At 39.0% G+C, this 22,398-nt stretch overlaps 1 long non-coding RNA gene across 26 annotated transcripts in view; it reads left to right on the top strand.

The window, feature by feature from the left end:
- LOC101726012 (uncharacterized) overlaps positions 1–22,398 on the top strand; it is a 188,747-nt gene that overhangs the window by 114,461 nt on the left and 51,888 nt on the right. For 23 of the 26 annotated variants that reach the window (XR_015445556.1, XR_015445572.1, XR_015445571.1 and 20 more), the window contains 3 exons: positions 11,621–11,800; positions 13,632–13,691; positions 14,014–14,071. This is a non-coding gene — a long non-coding RNA (uncharacterized LOC101726012). The remainder of the gene's footprint in view (positions 1–11,620; positions 11,801–13,631; positions 13,692–14,013; positions 14,072–22,398) is intronic. The other 3 variants (XR_015445563.1, XR_015445555.1, XR_015445565.1) reach the window with 1 other exon arrangement.

Here is a 22,398-nt window from a genome sequence, read left to right as displayed (position 1 = left end):
TGTTGGGTGTTCATGGTTTCCATAATTTTCCTAGGCTCCTCTATTTTTTTAATCTGTATTTCCTCTAGATTCACTATGTGTCACTATCTCTGTAGTTATCTGAGAAATTGTTTCTGATTGGATTTTTCTAAATCCTGATTCATCTCCTTTGTTACTTTGGCTGTTACTGCTTAAGAGAGTCCAGCCGGGTGGCTCTTGAAATGTTTCACCTCATTGCCCTTTGGGTTTGCCTTTGGCAAGATGGAAATTTTGGGGTTGCATCTTGCTTCTGTATCTTCTCATTTTCTATTTTTTTGTAGTTTAATTCCGGGGTTAATGCTTGTAAATTGCTTATGGCTGGTAATTTTATTGCTAGTATGAGAATATTTAGGACTGCTTCTCAGGGATGTCTTCCAGGTGTAGCTGGCTTTTGGATTTTGAGTCTGTTGGAAGATCCTACTTTAATTTATTGGGGATGAGAAGTTGCTGCCTATCTCATGCTTCTGTGGCACTGGCCTATAGTATTGTTTATGACCCTTTGACAATCTCAGTCTTTGCATATCATGGAGAACACCTAATCAGAACAATTATGTCACCTAGGCTAAGGTTGTGCAATTAGCAATTATGATACCATTGAACACAGCCTAGAAAATGATAAACTGTAGTAACTATTAATTTGTCACCTTTAACCATAGAAACTATAATGTGGTTATATAACACAATCTATACAAACCAGAAAATTGTACACAGTAAATATCCCCTCAAAATTATGATTTTACCCTCAGGGGAGAAAATTTAAAAGGGTTAGGGGGGAAATTGAGAAATAAAAGGATTGGAAATGATTAGAAGCAAGGGTGGGTGTCAAAGGAAGATTATGTGAACTTTGGGAAACTTGTGAAGAGGACAGGAGGCAGAGAGAGAACAGAACAGAAGAACAACAACAAAAACCTAGAAACAGTTTTCACTCATATAAAAACAAGAACAAATAATCAAGAAAAAACCAAAGTAACAAAAATTAACCAAAATGAAAAAAAAGAAGAAAAAATGTCCACTTCAGGGCATGTCTCTGGTTTCTCTGGTAGACAGAGTGGGCAGATAGAGCCCAGATGTGTGTTGATTAATCCTAGCAAACTAGCTGTAGATTTGTGGTGGGGCAGTGAATAATCCCAGGAAGCCTATACCTTTAGTTCCACTGAAGTTGGTTTCTGGCTGTGAGGTGGAACCCAATTTGTTTAGCCTATAACACTCCATGTGTGTCCTGCCAGCTTGAACAAGGCTCCCTTACCTCCTGCCAGCTTGAACTTGGTTGCATCTCACCCTGACACCTGGAGCCACTAATTGGAGCCAACCTGCAGCTACCAGCCAATCACCCTCTCTTGAGCAATGTCTGAACCCAAATAACTCACCAGCTACTGCAGTCCTCCGTGTCCACTGCTCTGTTTCATTGATGTGTTTGTCTGCGGAGGTCTCTGGGATAGCTAGTAGTCATTGTGCCTCTGCAGGTTTGAGCTGCCCCCACTGCAAGCTGGGGCTCAGGGAGAAAGTGCCATGTGCCCCCTCTCTCAAGCCGTGAGCCAGGATTCAGGGAGAAAGTGTCATTTACCAGCTCCTTCTGCATTGTGCTCCCTCTCTTTGCCCTCACCATGGTCTCCAATTCTAGCTTCAGCTCCTTGTTGTGCCCTGGGGACCCTTTTCCCTCCTCCTTCTCTTCCTCACATTGCTATATTCCAGTGTCTGGATTCCAAATATCAGAGAGGTTGTTTCCCTGTGCTAATCATTCTGCCATCTTCCTAGAAGTCTCACTAAATGGTTTTCTAAATATTTTGCATTACTTTTCATTGTCACCTGATATATGAGATTTCTAGTAGCCTCATATGTATTACATCATATTTTTACATTATAAATTATGCTTTTGGTATGATATATGAAAAGTATAGTTGATTTCTTTTTTTTTTTTTTGGTACCAGGGAAGGTCCTTGGACTTGCTCAGCAGGCAGCGAAACCATTGAGCTAAATCCCCGGCCCAAGCATCCTCATTCATTTTTTTTTTTTTTGGTACCGGGGATCAAACTCGGGTCCTTGCGCTTGCAGGGCAGTCGGCGGAACCACTGAGCTAAATCCCAGGTGGTTGATTTCAATGTAATGAAGATTGTATCATTTTCACCTAAAAGTATTATAGTGTTTATTTATATCTATGATACTTTGTTTTTCTGGTGCTAGAGATTGAACCCTGGGCCTTGTGCTTGATAAGCAAGTTTTTCACAGGTGAGCTATATTTCCAGCCCCTTATTTTTAAAATTTTATTCTGAGACATGATCTCACTGAATTGCCCAGGCTGGCCTCAAAATTTTGGTCCTCCTTCCCTCAGCTTCCTGAGTAGATGGTCTTAGCAGCTTGCACTACCATGCCTGGCTGCTATAATCATTTTTAGTAAATATTTTCATTAAGTTGTAGCTCTGGTTCAAGTTCAATTGTAAAGTATGAATATGTTGGGCCCAGGATTTAGCACATTGGTTTCATTGCCTGCTGTACAAGCACAAGGACCTGAGTTCAATCCCCGGTACCAAAAAAAAAAAAGTATGACTATGTCATCGTACCATTTGTTGAAAACAGTTTTTCATTGAATTGCTTTTATACCTTTTCCAAAAGTTTGTTCGTCATATGTGGGGGACATTCTAGGCTGCCTATTCTCTTCCATTGATATATAGATATGTGTATCAAATATGTCTGTTCCATTGCAGTTCACCAGACTATACTATTTTAGTCACTAAAGGAATCAGGTATTGTATACATGTGTTGTTCTTTGCTTATACATTTTAGAATTATCTTGATACATTTTATAAAAACGTTGCTAGTTTTATGTATTGAGATTGAGTTAAATCTCTAGATGAATTACAGAAAATTTACAAATAAATAATATTTTGTTTGCTAGGTTCCAGACATGGTGTATTAGTTAGCTTTTTATTACTATTACTTAAGGCAGTTTCCTCTATAAAGAAAAGGGAATTTTCAACTCAGTTACAGTGGTACAGGGGAAATTGGTGTATGTGCTTTTTCTCCTCATTAAGCCACTAGGATTGAATCATAGGGCTTTTATTCCCAATGACTTAATTTAGTATATGTGCTGCCGAAGGGAGCACCCCAATGACTTAATTTAATCCAAACACTGTTACAATACTTTCATATTTCTGTAAAATGAGTAACTGTTTCCCAATCCTCATTTGTGAAGTACTTTGTGTCATCTTTGTTCAATATTGCTACAAATTTGTCAATTTAGTTGCATTTCTTTAAGAAACAACATAGGTTTTGCTGATATATTTTACTATTCCTTTCCCTTTCTCTGTTTCTTTTATCTCCATGCTAATATTTATTTTTTTCTATCTTTGGTTTTATTTTACTCTTTTTTATACTTTTATAAGATACAAAGTTTCATTATTGATTTGATATCTTCTTGAGATTTAGTATTTATAGTCATAAATTTCCCTTTGAACATTGCTTTTGCGGTATCCTTTAGGTTTTGTTATGCTGTATTTTCCTTTTCATTCACCTAAAAGTATTTTCTTCTATCTGGGTATCAAACTCAGGGCCTTGCACAACTAGGTAAGTGTTCTAACACTGAGCTGAATCCCTAGCTGTCAAGGTATTTTGTAATTTCCTGTGCAATCTTTTGTTTTGACCCATTTGTTAAGAATGTGGGGTTTTTTTTACATATATGCAAATTTTCCAGTTGTTCTTTTGTTATTGATTTTTAGTTTATTTCCATTATGTTTAATAAGATACTTTGTGTTGGGCCTGGGATATTGCTCAGTGGTGCTGCACCTGCCTAGCAAGCACAAGGAATTGAGTTTAATCCCCAGTACTGAAAAAAAAAGATATTTTTTGTTTTTATTTTAAAATAAGCTGCCAAATTTATTTCCCCATCTCCAGACATTCAACATATACTGTGTTCATTAATATGTATTATGTGCAAACACTTATCCTAGACAAGATCAACTTGAACAAATGTCCACAAATTCCAGTGTTTTTAAATTCGGGACAGTAGATTCAAAATGACTATTATATTCATATGTAACATTCAAGTAACAGTATAATCATCTAATGAGCAAAAGTTTATGTAATGAAGAGAAGCTTTTAAAATTATATGTTTTTAATTATATAAGCAAATCAAGTTTATTATCTGAATTTAATGGACCACCTCTCATATGTTTTCTCCAGAGATTTTTAGTTGAATGGAAGCTATGTATCCTCCTGTACATATTTTCATATTTTTATTAGTTAATATTGAATAAACAGTCTAATGTTTTTCATTTTTGACAGATTCATACAGGTACATATCATACTTTGATCATTTTTACCCACCCATCTTTCCCTTGTCCTGCTCCCCTCCATAGTTTCACATTTTTCAGGGGCTTTGAATTGCATAATATATTTTGATCATATACAATCTCATTCACCTCTTCCTCCCATGGGAAGATGGAAAGTTCTTAAAGTTGATGTGAGATGTGATTCAGCCAAAAGATTTTGAAAAGAGGCTAAGCCTTGGGGCTAAATGGAAACCCTTTGCAGGAGCCATTTGCCTGACATGCATTTGAAAGGAAGTACTTTGAGAAGAAGCTTAAGTCCCTCATTTTAACCAGCTCTCTGGTACCTGTGAGGACAGTGAAAGCTCCACTGAATGCCTTCTCAAGAGCCCCACCTTGTATACTCAGAGAAGTAAAATGTGTGAATGGATTATTAACAGTAATCACTGTAACTCCATTGAGGCTAAGAAGTGCTCTGGTGAGGCATGGTACCTAGGCCTCAGAATATGTGGATGCTTCTGTGACTTTGCTTTATCTTTTAGGCATCTGTGAGGCACTCCTGACAGTGTTTTTTGTTTGTTTGCTTGTTTTTTAATTTAAAGGAGACAGTGTTTAACTACTGTTGATAGTAGATGCATACATGAGAATATTTGTTGCCCAGAGCATCTAGTGCTATATCAAGTGTGTGATATTTGGCAAAACATTTTGTTTCCTGCATCCCCTCCTTTACTGGGGACATACTTACTAATTCAGGAATGGAAAGCACCAACATTCCAACAAGCTCCACCATAGGTGATGGTTGGCTGTCAACTTGGCATACTCTATGAACTCTCAGTACTGATTACTCCATTAATCCCAAGGTGTTTACTTGGAAGATAACTGATCTGATTAGGGGTGACTTTCAGCATCATGGCATCTGGTATGTGACTGAGAACAAGAAAAGCCACCCTTTCCTGCAGATGGAACAAAGGCCGAGCTTTTGGCCTTAAGGAGTCCTCAGGCAAGACTTTGGGATGATGTATCCATGACAAGGAGGGTGTCTTGTTCAGAGTCTGGGAGAAGCTTCTTCTCCAAGAGAACCAGCAGGTATCCATCCCTTAATGCCTTGATAGTGTATAATATTGGACCAAGAGGGGCAACTTCTTGCATAGGAATTCTTAAAGTAACTGTTAGACTTCATGAGTGGTCCAGAGACACCTGGAGGAATGAAAATAGTTACCAAAGCCTTTTACCATGAAGAATTTTTTAAAAGCAGTAACTACAATGACTATAGATTTTAATTTATAATTTAATTTTAAAATGAGGAGGGCCAGGGATTTAGCTCAGTGGTTCCACTGCCTGCCTCGCAAGCACAAGGTCCTGAGTTCGATCCCCGGTACCAAAAATAAATAAATAAATAAAATGAGGAATATTTTGCCACCAAAACCCTGAAAGTACTAAAAGTATTTGACCACATATGTATTCAGTCAACATATTGGATGAAAGTCTTTGGAAGAGGATTCATTAATATAACATCTATGTTCCTGGAGAAAAGTAGATATCATCAAGATCTTATCTGGAAGAATTGTGTATAATGACAAAGCTGCTGACTACCATCATGATTTTCCTAGAAAAGATATCTTTTGTGTCTTTAGACCTGGATGTAACCTGTAGGTGAAAGACTCTTGAAACAGGCATTGAACACAATGTAGTGAAATGTAGAGTAGAAAATGTCTGGAGCCGGGGATTTAGCTCAGTGGTTCTGCCACCTGCCTTGAAAACTCAAGGTCCTGAGTTCAATCCCCAGTACAAAAAAAACCAAAAGAAAATGTCTGCTGATTGTCAGTTGAACAGCATGAGTAATTTTAATCATATTGGATTTTGGGTAAGTGTGTTAGAGGTACAGAAAGGAGACCACCCAGGCAGGCTTTGTGTGTACAACAAGGTTGTCTATTTCTCTCTGATGAAAGCAAGCTGAGTCCAAAAAGGGAGTCAGCAGCCCTTGAGGAGAAAACAAAGGCTTTAAAGGGGAGGGGAGGTTTTGCTATCTTTAGCAATTTGGAGGCGGAGAGAATAAGTTCACGCTTCTCAGAATTGGTGGTGTATTTGTTATCTAGCTTCCTGGAGCAAAATGTAATGGTTAAGATCAGAGCTCAAAGAACAAATCATAAGCTACTGCCAAGTGCCTGCTACACTCTGCTTGCTCTATATTAAAATCAGCTGTGATGTCCTGCTGGGCCAGGGAAACATAAAAACAAACAAACAAACAAAATCAAATTATAAATTCTGACTAATTGACAAATGTACCTTGCACCTCCAATGTAAAGTTATGTTTAATTGGTGTTTGATTTCCAGATGTTTAACTGGTGTATTTAAAGCATTTCTTCTACATTGCAAATTCTTGAATTTTAATCTTGAATAGCTCTTCTTTCTACTTTCTGCTTGCAGACTTCTGACAATAACTATAACACAAGATTATGCTACTGTTCTATTACTAGCATGTTATAAAAGATTACACTTACAGGGCTGGGGATTTAGCTCAGTGGTTCCATCCCCTGCCCTGCATGCACCAGGACCTGAGTTTGATCCCCAGTACCAAAAAAAAGAAAAGAAAAAGAAAAAGATTACACTTACAGATATAAAGTGCTTTTATTCCTTATGATTCTAATTAGAAGAGATCTCTGTTAATTTACCTGCAAAAGTTTTGACTGATCTTAATTACAAGGGATGTTATGATTCAAATTGGCCAAATATATTTGAGTGCACTCTAGCTTCATAAATTGTTTTATGTGTTTGTCTGTCCAATTGTTTGAGCCTAACAACAGTATTTTTTCCTTTTTGCCCTTAAAATTTTTTTCTTAAAAGATATTTGCCTATAATTTAAATTGGCTTATAGATAAATGTTATTAAAGTTAAAGGCATGCCTTCCTTTTCTCTCAGGTTGCTAGCTGATCAAAATGACATCAAAGATTGATTTTGATTGTAGTGCATATTGCTGTCTACTTCAATAACTCAAAAATATTTTTTATTGGTTATAAATAATATGTTAATTGTTACAATCTGGTTTTTACAGGTTAAATACAAAAAAAAATTGTCAAGGTAATTAAATGGAGACTTTTAGGTTTGGGGAGAAGGCTGGATGGGAATAAAGACGGGCTTAAAGAATAAAGAAGCAGCTGCCGAGAAAAAAGTTATTCTGGTCTTTGTTCACTAATGGGAGCCCCAGTAATTTTCATAGCCTTATGGGAAGACACACCCCCAATAAACATTGCTTAAATATATTATTATAAAATGTATTGGCTATCAGGGTTAAGTTCTAAATATGTTATTGTGATATGTTTGTATTGGTCATCTTCAAAAGATAAAATTTTCAATGGGAAGAACAAGGTGTTATTAAAAGGATACTTTTGGTACCAAGCTACATTATAGGACATGAGGTTTCATATAATTGTAATAATTATTATTGCTCCTTTTTTGGTGTACAAAATGTATTCATGTCTTCTGACTCTGCAGGTCTTCCAACATATTGTTTATGGTAATAACCTCCTTTTGATCCAGGTATTCACCTTTTTCTTATGCTCCAGCTACTCATGGTAACAGGTACATTTATAGGCCCATACATTTTCCTTAGATAGCATCCTATCAAAAGTTAATAACTTAAGTAAGAGTTTCCTGTTTTTTATGTGTTTTTTGAAGGGAGTGAATACATTTAACAATGGCTATTTTATACTAAAATACACATCTAAGTGTGTTACAAAGATAATGTCATCATGATTGTCATGTTAAAGTATTATGTATGGCTCCTGATTTAGAGGAGTTTTTTTTCTCTGTTAATATTCTACAGGAATTCAACTACTAGAACAACCATGATTGATAAAAATAACAGTCCTCTAACTACATTTTAGATTCCAAAATACTTGCTATCCAGGTAAAATTATAATAGTTAAGTTCATTACTCCTATTGTAATGCTAATGTTATGGATCTTCTCTTCTGGGTGTTCAACCAACAAAATCCAGAGACCAGCTCTAGAAAGGTAACTGGGGCCGGGGATTTAGCTCAGTGGTTTAGCTGCCTGCTCCGAAAACGCAAGGACCCGAGTTCGATCCCTGGTACCAAAAAAAAAAAAAAAGAAAGGTAACTGGGCTAAGAAGACAGCCAATATTGTGGCCTTGGCCCTCCAAGGTCAACAAAGATCCAGGACATGAAGGAACCTTTTCTATATTTTTGGTAAGTCACTCAACCTCCTGAGCAGAGAGATTGTTGGGCACCAAAGCAACATCTGCAGTTTACAAAGGAATGTCACCTGGAGGGAAAAAAATCTCCCATGCTTTCACAGAAAGCAACTTGGTCAAGCAAGGCCATGACACTTCCCGATGCCTGACACTGACAGAAGCTGAGAGGCTTTATACATGGTTCTGAGATATTGCCTGAGGAGAGCTAATTGACCTTGATAGATAGCAAGAGGTTAATTTTATTTAATATAAGTCTCACTGAAACTTGGTCTTAAACACCCAGTAGAAAAGTATAACTAAAGATAGGTAAAATCAAGAACAAAGTGAGGCTGGGGATTTAGCTCAGTGGTTTCGCTGCCTGCTGCGCAAGTGCAAGGACCCGAGTTCGATCTCCGGTACCAAAAAAAAAGAGCATAGTTACATAGCTAGACTTAAGAAGAAGCTCTAATTGCTGACCCCTTCTGACAGTTTGTAGATACACTGGTACCTAGCCACTGTTGTGGGTCATTGGATAAAACCATGGTGAAATTTATATGAACTTAACTATAGTTTTTAAAATATTGTGGCTCAAATTGTTTTTTGAAATTTTTTTTTAGTCTTTTTATAACGACAATTAAAATTATGACAAAATATCAGACTTATAATCTCCATTAGTGGAGGGTCTACAAGTTACATTCACTATTTTAGTCTCCAAAAAACAGTTTCTAGACAAAGCTCTTTCCCGAAACCACCTTTTTATTTTAGTGTTTTTACCTTGACTATACCTGCTCTAATTTCTTTAAAAATTTTGTTTATTCTTGCCTATAGGCTGCCAAACTCAAAAGGGCTCATACAGATACTATCAATAATTAATGTGCTAGACATTTTTCTTTACCAAAATCCACCAGATTGACCTTATAGAGTTTATAATTACTAAATTACCACATGATTTTTATTTAAGGCCTGTTAAATTAGCTCCTAGAAAAAGCCCCTAACTGCAGTCTTCCCTACATTGACCCTTTTCAGCTCGAAGCAGTTAGATGAAACTTGTGCCCCTTCTCCCCTAACCACAGTTGGGGACAGCCTTTTCAAAAACAACTTATTATAGACAACTAATCCATTTAAACAGATTATAGGTCCTTATAACCCTAGAGAAAAGCCATTATTGGGTGTACTCATTTTTCCCTAAAAACACACTTACATAAACAAGAGAGGGGGAGTACAGCTACCTCTACAAGCTTAATTAGATTTTGTTACCTTCTCTAATTGCCTTCACTTAAAAATTTTTAAATCCATTCATGGAAAGTAAATATCCTCCATCAAAATTCCATTGATACTAAGATAAATCTATAGACATGTCCTAGACACAAATGTCAAAGGATGTCCTAACTAAAAGGTAATATGGCTCAGTGCAATTAATAACATAGGAGCCAGAGTATGCTTGTGTTCCTACAGAGGACAAACTCAGACCTGCCTTTGGCTCATCCATTTCCTTGGGAAACTTGCTTCAGTACCTATTTTTACTAATCAGTCTGATGTCTTGGGGGGCCAATATGATGCTCATATCTCTCCTACATTTGCCACCTGTAATTACACCAGGAGAACAGAGGGCCTTCCTCTCTGTCTCAGCCCATCTTCCCTTTGTCTCTCACTTCAGGTAATTGAAAAGACAGTCATTGTCCGTAATGCATCAGGCACACTGCCATCCCTATAACAAAACCCCTTTCTACATCCTGCCAGATCTGACTTCTAATAGTTTGTTCTGTTAAACAAATTTCTGTCTATGTTCATACTTTTTTCTTCTATTATCTTTATCCAGTTTTAGGATTAACACAATGTTGATTTCCTAAAATGAGGGGAGAAGTGTCCCTTCTTTTTTCTGCTTTAAATCTCTGATATAATTTATCAGTTAAAATGTATATGAGCCTGTTGTTGTCATATAGGTAGATTTTCAAGCTGGGAATATACTTTCTTTAATAGGTGCTATTCAAATTTTATTTTTTTATTTTTTTTATTTTTTTGCTATTCAAATTTTATATTTCCTCCAGAGTTAGTTTCATTAATTTGTCTTCCAAGGTACTTCTTAGAAGTTGTCAAATTTATTTCAAAACAGATTTTTGAAATATGCTTTCTATATCCTTTTAAGTTCTGTAAAATCTGTGGTAATGTCTCCTAGGTCTTGATATTTTAATTTTAAAAATGTGTAATTGATATTGTGTAATAGGAAGTAAAAGTCTGGGGGGGGGTGGAGGAGGGGGGAGGGGAAAGGGGAAAAAATATGAGAAAGGCAAAAAAATGGAAACGGGATCTTTGCAAGTGGGGAGGGGTGGAGGGGGTGAGGGGAAGGCAGGGGAAGGGGGAAAAAAAATAAGAACCAAGATACTCATGTAATGGTACAAGATCCCAATGATGTATGTAAATGTATTTTATACCTAAAATGTACCAATAAACTTAATGGTGGAAAAAAAATATATAGCTTGTCCTTTCTCATGATACCCACTAACATTTCTGGCTCTTGACATCATGACTGTGAACTGCAAGTACTGGAAAAAATACTCAGACAGCTCATTCACCCCCGTTGGATGGTAGGACTTATTATCCTAGGAATTATGTCTCTAGTTACTGTGCTTGCCACCACCGTGGTTGCATCCATGGCCTTAGCACAAAATGTACAGAATGCACAGTTTGTCAATCATTTAGCAAAAATTACCTCTTGTGCCCTTGAGACCTAGGAAGATGTTGATGTTAAATTGGAAGTGCTGGTTAATGCCTTAGAAGCTACAGTGCAGAGATTGGTAATCAAGTTAAAGCCCTATAATATTGTCAAGGATTGCAGTGCCATGCTGAATACCCTCAGGTTTTCATCACTGCTCTTCGTTACAATGAGTCATAGTGGGAGTGGGAAAAGGTTGCTGTACATTTAATGGGTATCTTTCATCATACCAATTTCAGCCTAGATCTCCAAAAGTTTCATCAGCAGATCTTGTCCATTCAACATGTTCATGTTAGTTTCCTCACCTCTGAGGATGTGGCAAAATCAGTTCTTGATTCGTTAAATGGATTCAATCCTTTCAATTTGGCCAAACATAGCATTGCTGTGATCCTGGAAATTCTGATTTTCCTGTTGCTACTAATGATTTGTTTACTAGTCCTCTGCAGAGTCTTCCTAGGACAACTCACTGAACTTACCTCGAGACAGCATCATCACAAGCTGCAGCTACAAAACAGAACAGGGGGAGATCCTGGGAGCACTGAACTTTAGATCACTATGGCCAGGCCTAACTCGCCTCCTCCCATGGATGAAGCATGGACCCATGGAAGAGGAACAGGTGACAAGAGGGTGTGGTGGAGCAAGGCCTGGCTGAAAAGAGGATGTGTCTTCCTCCTCATCCATTCCCCACAAAGCTATTAAAGCATGATATTCTGTAGACCTTCCCACTCTCCTGACTCCAGTTACAGACCAGCTGTTTTTACCTTCCCCTGCACTTCCCTTATCTCTACCACTATAAATAAACACACAGCAGTTGCCTGGTGGTCTTTTTCTCCCATCAGGAGGAAGAGCCCCACCTGTCCCCAGCTTTGTTTCTCTTTGTTCTTTTGTATTTCTTTGTCTTTGTTTTTTCTTAATCCCCCACTGCTGTGATTCTGACTCCTTGGACCTTTCAGCCATGCAGGCTGTAGCACTCAGTGACTGGTAACACTGCTACCTGTGTCTTGACTGAAATCTTTCATCGAGGGCACAATGAACCAAAGATTAAGGAATATGTGTCCAGTTCCTTGTAGTGTGAGAACCCAGCCTCTTGATTCCAGTCTATAAATTATTTAATATATAAAGCAGTACATAAATTTGTATTTCCAATTATATAAAATTATATAAATCTATTTTACATTTCATTATAAATTATTTGTACCTATACACAGTATGTCATATATTTACATTAAGATATCATATATGTAATTTATATTTTACTGTTTGTTTTCTTTGGGAGGGGTTACCTGCAGAAGGAACCAGGGCCTTAGCACCAAGAAACATTCCCAGCCCATTTTTCATTTTTATTTTGAGACAGAGTCTCCCTAAACCACCTAGCTATCTACTCAAGGATGGAACTAATGCTTCTCCTGACTCAGCCTCAGAGTGCTAGGAGTGCAGTCCTGTAGCACCTGGCTAGTTTTATTATTTTTTTTCTAGTGATTGCTTTATAAAGTAATGTAGGCCTAACATTGTGCATATAGGATGTGATGTTTATTAAAGTTTAATCTTTTTTCCTCCTTTTTTCTTTTTTCTTTTTGGACCTGTAGCCTTATAAATGGAAGTATTTTTTTCTTTTATTTTACTTTATTCCTATTTTTTTAAGTTTTTAGCTGCCTGTAGGAGCAGTTCTTACTTTGCTTTCTGGTTGATATGAGGAAAAAGGTGAGGATGATGGGACCTGGTCTGCCTATCTATGCATTAGCCACTCCTGGAGCTGGCTGCCTAGTGACAGGTTAATCACTCCCTCCCCTGCCCATTTTTGTAGGGTTTTTTGTTTTGGTTTGGTTGTTTTTATTTTGTTTTGTTTGTTTCAGTACTGGGGATTGAATCCAAGGCCTTCATCCTAGCTCCATCTGCAGCGCTTTTGAAACAGGGTCACACTAAATTGCCTAAATTGGGCTAGAACTTGCAGTTCTCCTACCTCAGCTTCCCAGAGTGCTGGGATTATAGGCATGAACAACCACACTGGCTGTTTTTGTTTGTTTGTTTGTTTTTAATAGAAAAGTCTTTAGAATATCTTCTATTTTTATGTGGTAAAAATGTTGTTTTTATCACATAAAAAATGTCTTCTCTTTTTGTATCCCAGTAAATTTCTGGAGTTCCAAGTACCCCCTATTGTGAGCAATGGCCTCAATTTGAGGTTCCCATAGAACCAACCCATAGGGAATTGCCTTCTTCTCCAGCATGTCCAAACTGACTGCATCTGGATTTTGATCAGCCTCCATTAGTGGAAGAGTCATTTCAGAAGGCCCCAGAGTCACCTGAGCTCTCAGCAGATTCTAGGGACATTGTACAGGCATTTTACCTTTTATATAACTTGATAGCCTCCTCCAGAGTTTTGAGAGGGAGTGACAGTGAGACTTTTTGATCTTCTAATTTATTTCATTAAATCCTTTTTCACTTCACAGGAGGAGTTAGATCCAGAAGGAGATGAGCCATGGGATGCAGAACCACAGAAGCAAGTAAAGGTAACTATCACAGTGTACAACCACAGTCATGTGGAGAATGAAAGATTATTCAGAGATGAGACTTAGTTCAATCACCAAGAATCCCAGAGGGGCTATCCCAACCAAGAGCAACCAGTGTTAGGGAGACTTCCAGGAGTAGCACCAAAGCTGAGAATTCTTAGGCTTTTATTTAGAATATTAGTATAAGAGAAAAAAGAGAGGAAAAGTACTTTGGCAAGAAACTATCTCAAGGCTAGGCAGTTTTCTTGGGGAAAGGGGAAGGACAACCAGACGTGGCATACTTCACTAAACTTATTGTTGTTTAACCATTCATTTCTCACAGAGCCTGCATATTTTGCCCTGCAGTTTAACCATTCACTCCTTGACCAAGTTCCACAAAGGTAATAAAAGAGATGGATGATCCCAGTGTCACTATGGCCAGCAAGATGTCCTCATCTCCCTGGTGAATGAGGCATGAATCTTCTCCATTTACAAGATTATCCTCAGATAATGCCTCACCAAGTCAGTGGGTTGTGAGAGTGGATATCTTTCTCTTGCAATCTGTTAAAACTTATACTAGCCCAGTGTCCCCCTGACAGCTCATTGGCAGAGATTACCATCAGTAAGAAGCCACTGAAGCCTGGGTTTAAAAAATTTTTTTATTATTACATATTTGCCATAAATAATGGTCACATTCATTATAGGGCATTTGTACCTGTGCATAATGTGCATAATTCTTTTTTTCCCATTCCCTTCCACTCCTTTCAACACTTCTCCTCTCATTACAAATGCTTTGTTTCAATTTTTCCCCTTCCATTTTATTTTTTAAAATCCCTTTGTCCTTTCCACCCCCACCCCCCTACACACACTTGTTTCCCATTTCATTTGAATATGTTTTACCTACTTCCCAATACTTATCCTCTGGTTTGCTCCTTATTTAACCTTTGGGTTTCTCACACAAGAGAAACAATGTGTTATTTAAACTTGTATGTCTGATTTATTTCACTAAACTTTATGGACTTGAGGTCCATCCATTTACTTAAAAATCACTCCTTTATCTTTTTTTTTATGGCAGAGTAGTACTACATTGTACATAAATATGTTTTCTTTATTCATTTGTTGATAGACATGGGGTTTTTTCAAGATTTAGCCATTGTGAATTGTGCTACTATAAACACAAGTAAAAAAAAAAAAGGGGCTGGGGATTTAGCTCAGTGGTTCTGCTGCTTGCCTTGCAAGCACAAGGACCTGAGTTCGATCCCTGATACCAAAAAAAAAAAATGAAAATACAAGTATGCATGTATCACTGTGGTATGATACTTTTAAGTCTTTTGGGAAGATGCTTAGAAGGGGCACAAGTGGGTCAAATGGAACCACTAGTTTTAGTTTTTTGAGGAATCTCCATACTGATTTCTATAGTGGTTGTACCAATTTACACTTCCACCAACAATGAAGAAGGGTTCTGTTTTTGCCACAGCCTGGCCAGCATTTCTTATTGGCTGATTTCTTGACAATAGCCATTCTTTCTCTAGTGAGATGGAATCTCAGTGTTGTTTTAATTTGCATTTCTCCATATATATGAGAATTTGTTTCTGTGCTCTCTATTTTATTCTGTTATCTGATATGTATTTTTATGCTTGATTGTCTTTTATATTAGAAGTTGTTTTTTAATCCCCAAAGGCCCTGTTTTATCTTGCACAGTGCCATGTTAACTATTTTCATGGGCATTTTTTTTTAATGGTATGGGGGATCGAACTCAGGACCTTGCACTTGCGAGGCAGGCACGATGCCACTGAGCTAAATCCCCAGCCCTTCATGGGGATTTCTTGGGGTACAGTTACATGAAGTGTATTGTGTAACTCTCAAATTTTAAATAGTTTTTCATTTATGTTATAGCATAGGTCTCATACTGGATAGTTAGGGTACTCTTGATATAGGAGGAATAACTACCAAACCCGCTAGATATCCAAAATGCAAATTGGTGTTCTCTAAAATTGAAGAATGAAAGATATCCAAAATGCAAATTGGTGTTCTCTAAAATTGAGGAATGAATTCTAGGAACAGGGAGGTAAGGAGTAGGAAAATTTTATTGAGAGAAAGATAGCTTCTGTCTAAGAGAGTCAGAAGGGGGATTGGAAAATGTGTTGCCTGCCCACTCTGCTTCTCAAAGGTGTTTTATTGGACAAAGCCATGAGGTGATGTGGGTTCAAGGTGGGCAAAACTATAGTCAACTAGTAAGATTACAAGTACAGTTGCTTAGGTACTAATGATCCAATGGGAAATCATGAGGCAGGTTTGAGGTGGGACAAAACTGTGGTCAAGCAATAAGATAACAACAGGTATATATAGTTGCTTAGATAATACTGATTAAATGGGGACCAAATGGAGAAGCAAGTCATGTAGCAAGTGTAGGAGGAATGAGCAAGGATTTTCAGTAAGGGGTGGGTCAGGGATCTTTCCTGGAAGATCTTGGTCCCCCACCCAGGTGATTGATACCTATTTAGGATACCAATCACTGTTATTCATCCCTATAGGGAATCATGTAGGTGTAGTAGTTTGTCTTCTTTTACAATGCTGACCTTCAGTGAATGTGTTTTGATTGTACTCTATGTTGGCTCCTGATTGTCCTCCATGATAGCTCCTTGATTGTACTAACTGCCTACAAGATATCTAACTAACTTACCTATCTACTATATTCTGACTATTCCTGGATTCTGGGCTACTGGAGTCTCCCCTTAGAGGTGACTTTTAGGCCCTTTCTGTCCTGGACAAAGAACTGAATGAAAGAAGCATAAACAGTGGCAAGGTTTCTCATTTATTAAAGGTGGAAGGGGAGACCAAGAAGGCTCAAATTGGAGGATGATTTCTTTATGAAGCAACTTGACTACCACTATAGCATTTTCTGAAGGAGTAGGAAAGGCTTCAATCCAGCCTGTAAAGGTATCAAGTAGGATTGCTATCTGTTAAATTCCCCACATGATGGCATGTGTGTAAAGTCTAACTGCCATTCTTCCCCAGGGTATGTCCTTCTCTGTATAAGTTCTAACAAAGGAGATAGTTTGGGATTGCCATGGTTATTATAGGCACATAATGGGCTTTAAAGACCTCTTGGGTGGCTGCCACCAGTCCAAGTCCTGCGAAAATTTTAGTGACCGTTTCTAATGTAGCATCTCTTCCCAGATAGAAAAAAATCACGAAGGGTTTTTATAGCCTTCTACTGTGTCCCTTAAGGAAGGACCTGTTTTGTTCTCTAAATACCAGCAGAGTCTCTTTTTCATTTCTCTTTTTCCTAAGGCCCATTTATCTTCTTGGGAAGTATAGACTTCCCAAGTATGTTTCCTTATGAACTGAGAATAAGGCTAGAATCTTAAGGAGCTATCAGAAGCATAGAAGAAAGTCCTACTGAAAGCATTTTGTCTCCATATGGGGGCCCATTAGCTCCTCAGAGAGAGAGGAGTATTGAGCCACTTGATGGCTCTACCTAGCCCTTCAAAACTCCCATTAGATCAGAGTGGAGTCCCTCACCACTGGGACTTCCTTAGCCACATTGTGCTACTTGATGGATCTGCTTAAGCAGGATGGAACTATTGTAGCAAATCTAACTCAGAGTGTTGTAGCTCTAGGTGGTATAACAGAATCAGACTGAGAAGAATTGAGCACACATCCTGGAAGTTTGGGCAGGTTTATTTCACTAGCAGACTGATTGAGGACTTCTCCACAAAGTGATCAGCCTTGTCTGGGCAGTGAACAGGGTTTATATAGATTTGGGAAAAGGAGGGTGAGGATACAGTGGCAAGACACTCAACATTAGTTCATTGGTTGAGGTAGATACATTCAGCTTATACAGTTGGATAGAAAGGTACACTAGGATTCACCTTATTTACATATGGTGGGAACCAGGGGTCACACAAACCCTACTGAGAACAAAGGACAATGGAAGAAAACATGCCTGGCAAGTCTGGGTAAGACCCAGACATGTTTTAGGTGCAGGAGGGGTCAGAGCTAGGAGGAGCCTTTGTTTGCTAACTGGTTAGGTACACCACAGGCTTCTTCTGTTCAGAACCACTTGGGAAACAATACCCCATAGCAAAAACTCTGATTCTTTCTTTAAGGCAGTAGAGAGGGAAACCTTTTTTAAAAAACAAAAAACAAAAATCAGAAAACCTTAAAAGGTTTTAAGAACAATTATGGCTCTACTTTTGTGTACTCAGTCACTTAAATTAAGCTTTACTGGCTGTTATTTTGTTCTGCTCAGGCATAGCTCTGAATTTTGTAAGAAACAAGGAAGAGATCTAGCCCAATTTAAAAGAAAAGAGGGAGAAGGTCCTCATGTTGTCTAAGATCAGAGGCTCATCTCCTATCTACAAAGGTGAGATTACCTGGGAGCATAAGGCAGGTTGATAAAAAACCAAAAAAAAAGGAAATAATGGTAAATAAATATGGCAGTGGCTGACCCAAAATGGTGCCCAATCATGTGACCAGATAGATTGGCAGCCAGTCATGTGATGAGACAATATGGTAACCCCAACTAAGATGGCACCCTGAGAAAGAAAAGGCCATGTAGGGAGAAAGAACAGTTGGGATTTTGAGCTCAAAAAGAGTAAAGTCGGGTTCTGCCAGCTGCCTTACAAGTGCAAGGTCCTGAGTTCGATCCCCAGTAACCCCCCCCCCCAAAAGTAAAGTGGAGTAACCAGAGACCAAGGTAATTTCTCAAAAGAGTAGCAAAATATCAAAGAGAGCAGAAGCATGAGGACAAAAGGGGATAATAGGTTCTCTAGCTACATAACTCATACTGGCAGAGTGGCCACAAATGGAAAAAAGAAGAGAGAAATTTAGGGTGAGCCTGTAAGTCTCCTACAGCTGGAAGAAAAAAATAAAGGTGATACATTCTCTTCCCTACTCCCACATGTTTGGAAGAGCAGGAAACAGTTCCCATAACCTTAAGTAGTTTCTTGAATTCCCAGCCTCCGGCTGGCAGCCTCCCTCTCTGGTGTGTTCCATTTGACCCTTGGGAAGCCTGCATCCTTTTCCAGGACTGTAACAATGACCTCAAAAGTATTTTGGGCTCCAGATCATTAGCTTAAGGCTCCTGGTGTGCAGGTAAACAAGAGCATTCAGTTAAGGTCCAGGCACATTATTTGAGCATCAATTCATTAAGTACTTTACATCAATTGCATCCTGTCCTCAGTGGGAGGACATCATTAGGCAGGGAAGGATTTACTCTTCTCTATCTAATTCCCACAATGAGTATGTTTTCCTATACCCATTGTGTATCAGTCAGTGCTTACTAGAGTAAACAGATTTAATATAAGGTATACAAATATATAAGAATTTACCAAATTGACTTACAATGGCCCCCCCACAGTTGGGTGTGGAAGAGTACAAAAGGCCTGTCTGCACGCTGGGAATCTGAAAGATCCAATTAAAATCCTGGAGTTTAGTGTAGTGTCCCATGTGAGTCAATGTCAGGAGGCCAAAGGGTCTCCAATAAGGCTGAATAGTCAGTGCTGGAGGCTGAAGAGTCTGAACCAGAAGCCAGGAGATGTCTAAGGTGAAAGCCAAGACTGGAGCTCCTCAGAAGAAAACAGAACCAACCTTTCATTCTTTGTTTCCCTTTTTATACCATTCTGATTATAATCCTCCTAGGGTGGGTCTTCCACACCCAGAACTATGCTGAGCCAATTTAGTTGGCTATTACTTACTCAAGTTGAAACAATCAATCAACCAGCACACATTGTGTCATTGGATGGATTTCAACAGCAGCAAGGTGACACCTTTGTTTCTAGGGAGTTTCTTTTTTTGTACCAGGGATGGGCATCAAACTCAGGACCTTGTGCTTCTGAGGCAGGCACGGTGCCACTGAGCTAAATCCCCAACCCTCTAGGGAGTTTTTGTATTGTTTTTTTCATCTACTTTTTGTTTTTGAGACATGATGTCGCTATGCTCTGGGCTTCCTTTGAACTTGCTATGTAGCTGGGCTGGCCTTGACCTCCTGCTCCTAATTAATGCCTCAGCCTTCAACTCCCAGAAACAGCAAGAAACTGCATGTCATCCCAGTGTGAGGCTAATCCATCCTGTTTGCTTCACCAATTTGTGTGTGTGTGTGTGTGTGTGTGTGTGTGTCTGAGTGCTATAGACTGAACCTAGGAACTTCACACTAAGCTCTATCTTGAGGCTTGTTATTTTTTAATTTTTTTTATTTTTTATTTTTGGTACCAGGGATTGAACTTGGGACCTTGCACTTGCAAGGCAGGAGGCAGAACCACTGAGCTAAATCCCCGGCCCCATTTTTTAATTATTATTTTAGATTTTGAGACAGGGTCTTGAAAATCATTAAGTTTCCCATGCAGGGATAAAACTTGAGATCCTTCTACCTGAACCTCCTAGAGTGCTTGGATTATAGCCTTGTGCTACCCTCCTCAGCACCAATTATTTTATACTACAGACTTTGATAGTCTTCAGGTATGCTGTGTCCAGCCTATCAGAAGATGTTTACCATTCAAAAGACCTTTTATTTGGGGGGGGAGGGGTTGAGACAGGGTCTTGCCATGCAGTCCAGGCTGGACTTGAACTCACTTGAACTTTCTAAAGTACCTGAATTTCTGTTAGAGAAAATAAACAGGGAATGGATCTAACCTATTCAGAGAAGAAAAGGGGAGGAGATCCATGTGTTACCTGAAGTTAGAGTCTTAGATCTTATCTACAAGGGTGAGATTTCTTAGTGACCACGAGTCCAGTTAAAAAAAAAAGAAAATGGCAAACAAACATGACAGAATCCATGTGGGTGACCCACAAGATGAACCAAAATGGCCACAAAATATGGCAGAAAGGTGCAATGGGTTGAAATAAGGCCCTGAGAAAGTGACTCACTATGGATATCTTGAAATAAAAAGCCATATAGGGGAAAAGTGTAGATGAGACTGAGCACAAGCAGGCTCCCAAAAGAGTGAGAAAGCTGAATAATATATCAGGGACTAAATTCTAGGTCCTACACACGGAACCTGAATGATCCATTCCATGACTGTTAATAGCAGGCTCTCTGGAAGCTCTTAACTGACTCATACCCAAAATGAATGACCAAAAATGAGGGAAAGGGAATAAATAAAGGGGGAGATTAACTTGAGGTGAACCTGTGGGCCTCTTACCAGCTGGGGAAAATACAAGGGCCATGTGCTTGCCCTGCCCTGTTCCACAGGAAACTGGAGCCATAGGAAACTGTTCCTGGAACCACAAGAAATCTCTGTGAGTTTCCCAGCTTCCACTTATTTTTACCAGCCTCTAGTTTCGTGCCTCTCCTCAATAGCCAAAAAAGATTCAAGCTCTTTGATGGATGAAGGCCTTTCTGGGGGAGAAGGGATGAGAAGATTTGAGCTTTCCTAGGGGAGAGAGACACAGACACACACACAGACACACACACACACACACACACAGACACACACAGAGAGAGAGAGAGAGAGAGAGAGAGAGAGTAGCCCTTGTTGACTATAGATTTTAGCTAGAGAGAAATGAAACTGTACCCAAAGGCCAATAACACTTTTCTCATTGTCTTCTGACAGATTTTATTTCTTCAACCCAGCCAGTGAGCCACAACAACCCAAAGTATTTAGAAAGCACATGCTCCACAGTAGGTAGGGTCTACAGCCCCTTCCAGCCAGAAGCTATGCATAGAAGACAGATACCTCCACTTCCTCAGCATCCCATGGGGACATGTGTCTCTCGGGGAGAAATGAGACAGGATATTATAGCATAGCAAAGCTGGCTGGGGAAGTAGATGTGAACTGTTAATTACAAAATCCCAGGACACATGTGCAGAACAATTGCCAAAGCCCATACACATGTATGTTCTCACTTTAATATCACTATATTATTGCACCAGATACACACATGTACAGATGTCCCCTATACTTAATCATTAAGTCTAAGCTACCTGTCTATCAAATCAAATGGCAGAAAGAATGTAAGCAGACATGTTCAAGTTACGATCAAAGATAGCTGGGCCAGGGATGTAGCTCAGTGGCACCGCACCTGCCTGGCAAGCACAAGGTCCTGAGTTCAATCCCTGGTACCAAAAAGAGAGAGAGCAGAGATTCAAAGACAGCCAAGAGAGCCAATCAGATGGTGACAACTTCCAGGTGCCCCATTGGGGGATGGAAAAATCACTAGTCCTAAATAAAAGGAGCCAGGGATGAAAGCTCTATCAAGGCATTTTGTCTCTGCATGGGGGCCCACTAACTCCTTAAGGAGAGGGGTATTGACCTGATTGATGTCTCTACCTAGCCCTTCAAAACTCCCAGGAGATCAGGGTGGAGTCCCTCCCCACTGTTACTCCCTTAGCCATGCTGTGCCACTTGGTGGATCTAGTTAAGCAAAATAGTGCCACTTGAGAAACAGTATCTCTTGCATTTACCCCTATAGTAAAAACTTTTGTACTTTGTGTAGGGTACTAGAGACAGAAACCTCTTTTTGAATCGAAAACCTTTTAAAATCCTAAGAATGACTCACAGTCACTTGAATTTAAATTTTATTGGCTGTTCTTCTGTTCAGGCCATAAGGCATGTTTCTAAATTACCTGTACTTAGTTAGAAGAAACAAGGAAGAGAAACACACATGATGGGATTCATGTGGCCGATCCAGAATGGCACCAAGTCATGTGATAATACAAGATGGTGGCCAGTTCTGTGGTGAGACAAGATGACGACCCTGAAAAAGAAATGGTAATCTAGAGGAA

Source organism: Heterocephalus glaber, unplaced genomic scaffold (genome assembly GCF_053883595.1).
Source record: "Heterocephalus glaber isolate CG9 unplaced genomic scaffold, H.glaber_assembly_v1.0 deba00001613, whole genome shotgun sequence".
NCBI lineage: Eukaryota > Metazoa > Chordata > Mammalia > Rodentia > Bathyergidae > Heterocephalus > Heterocephalus glaber.
This window is presented reverse-complemented; position numbering and strand designations above follow the sequence as displayed.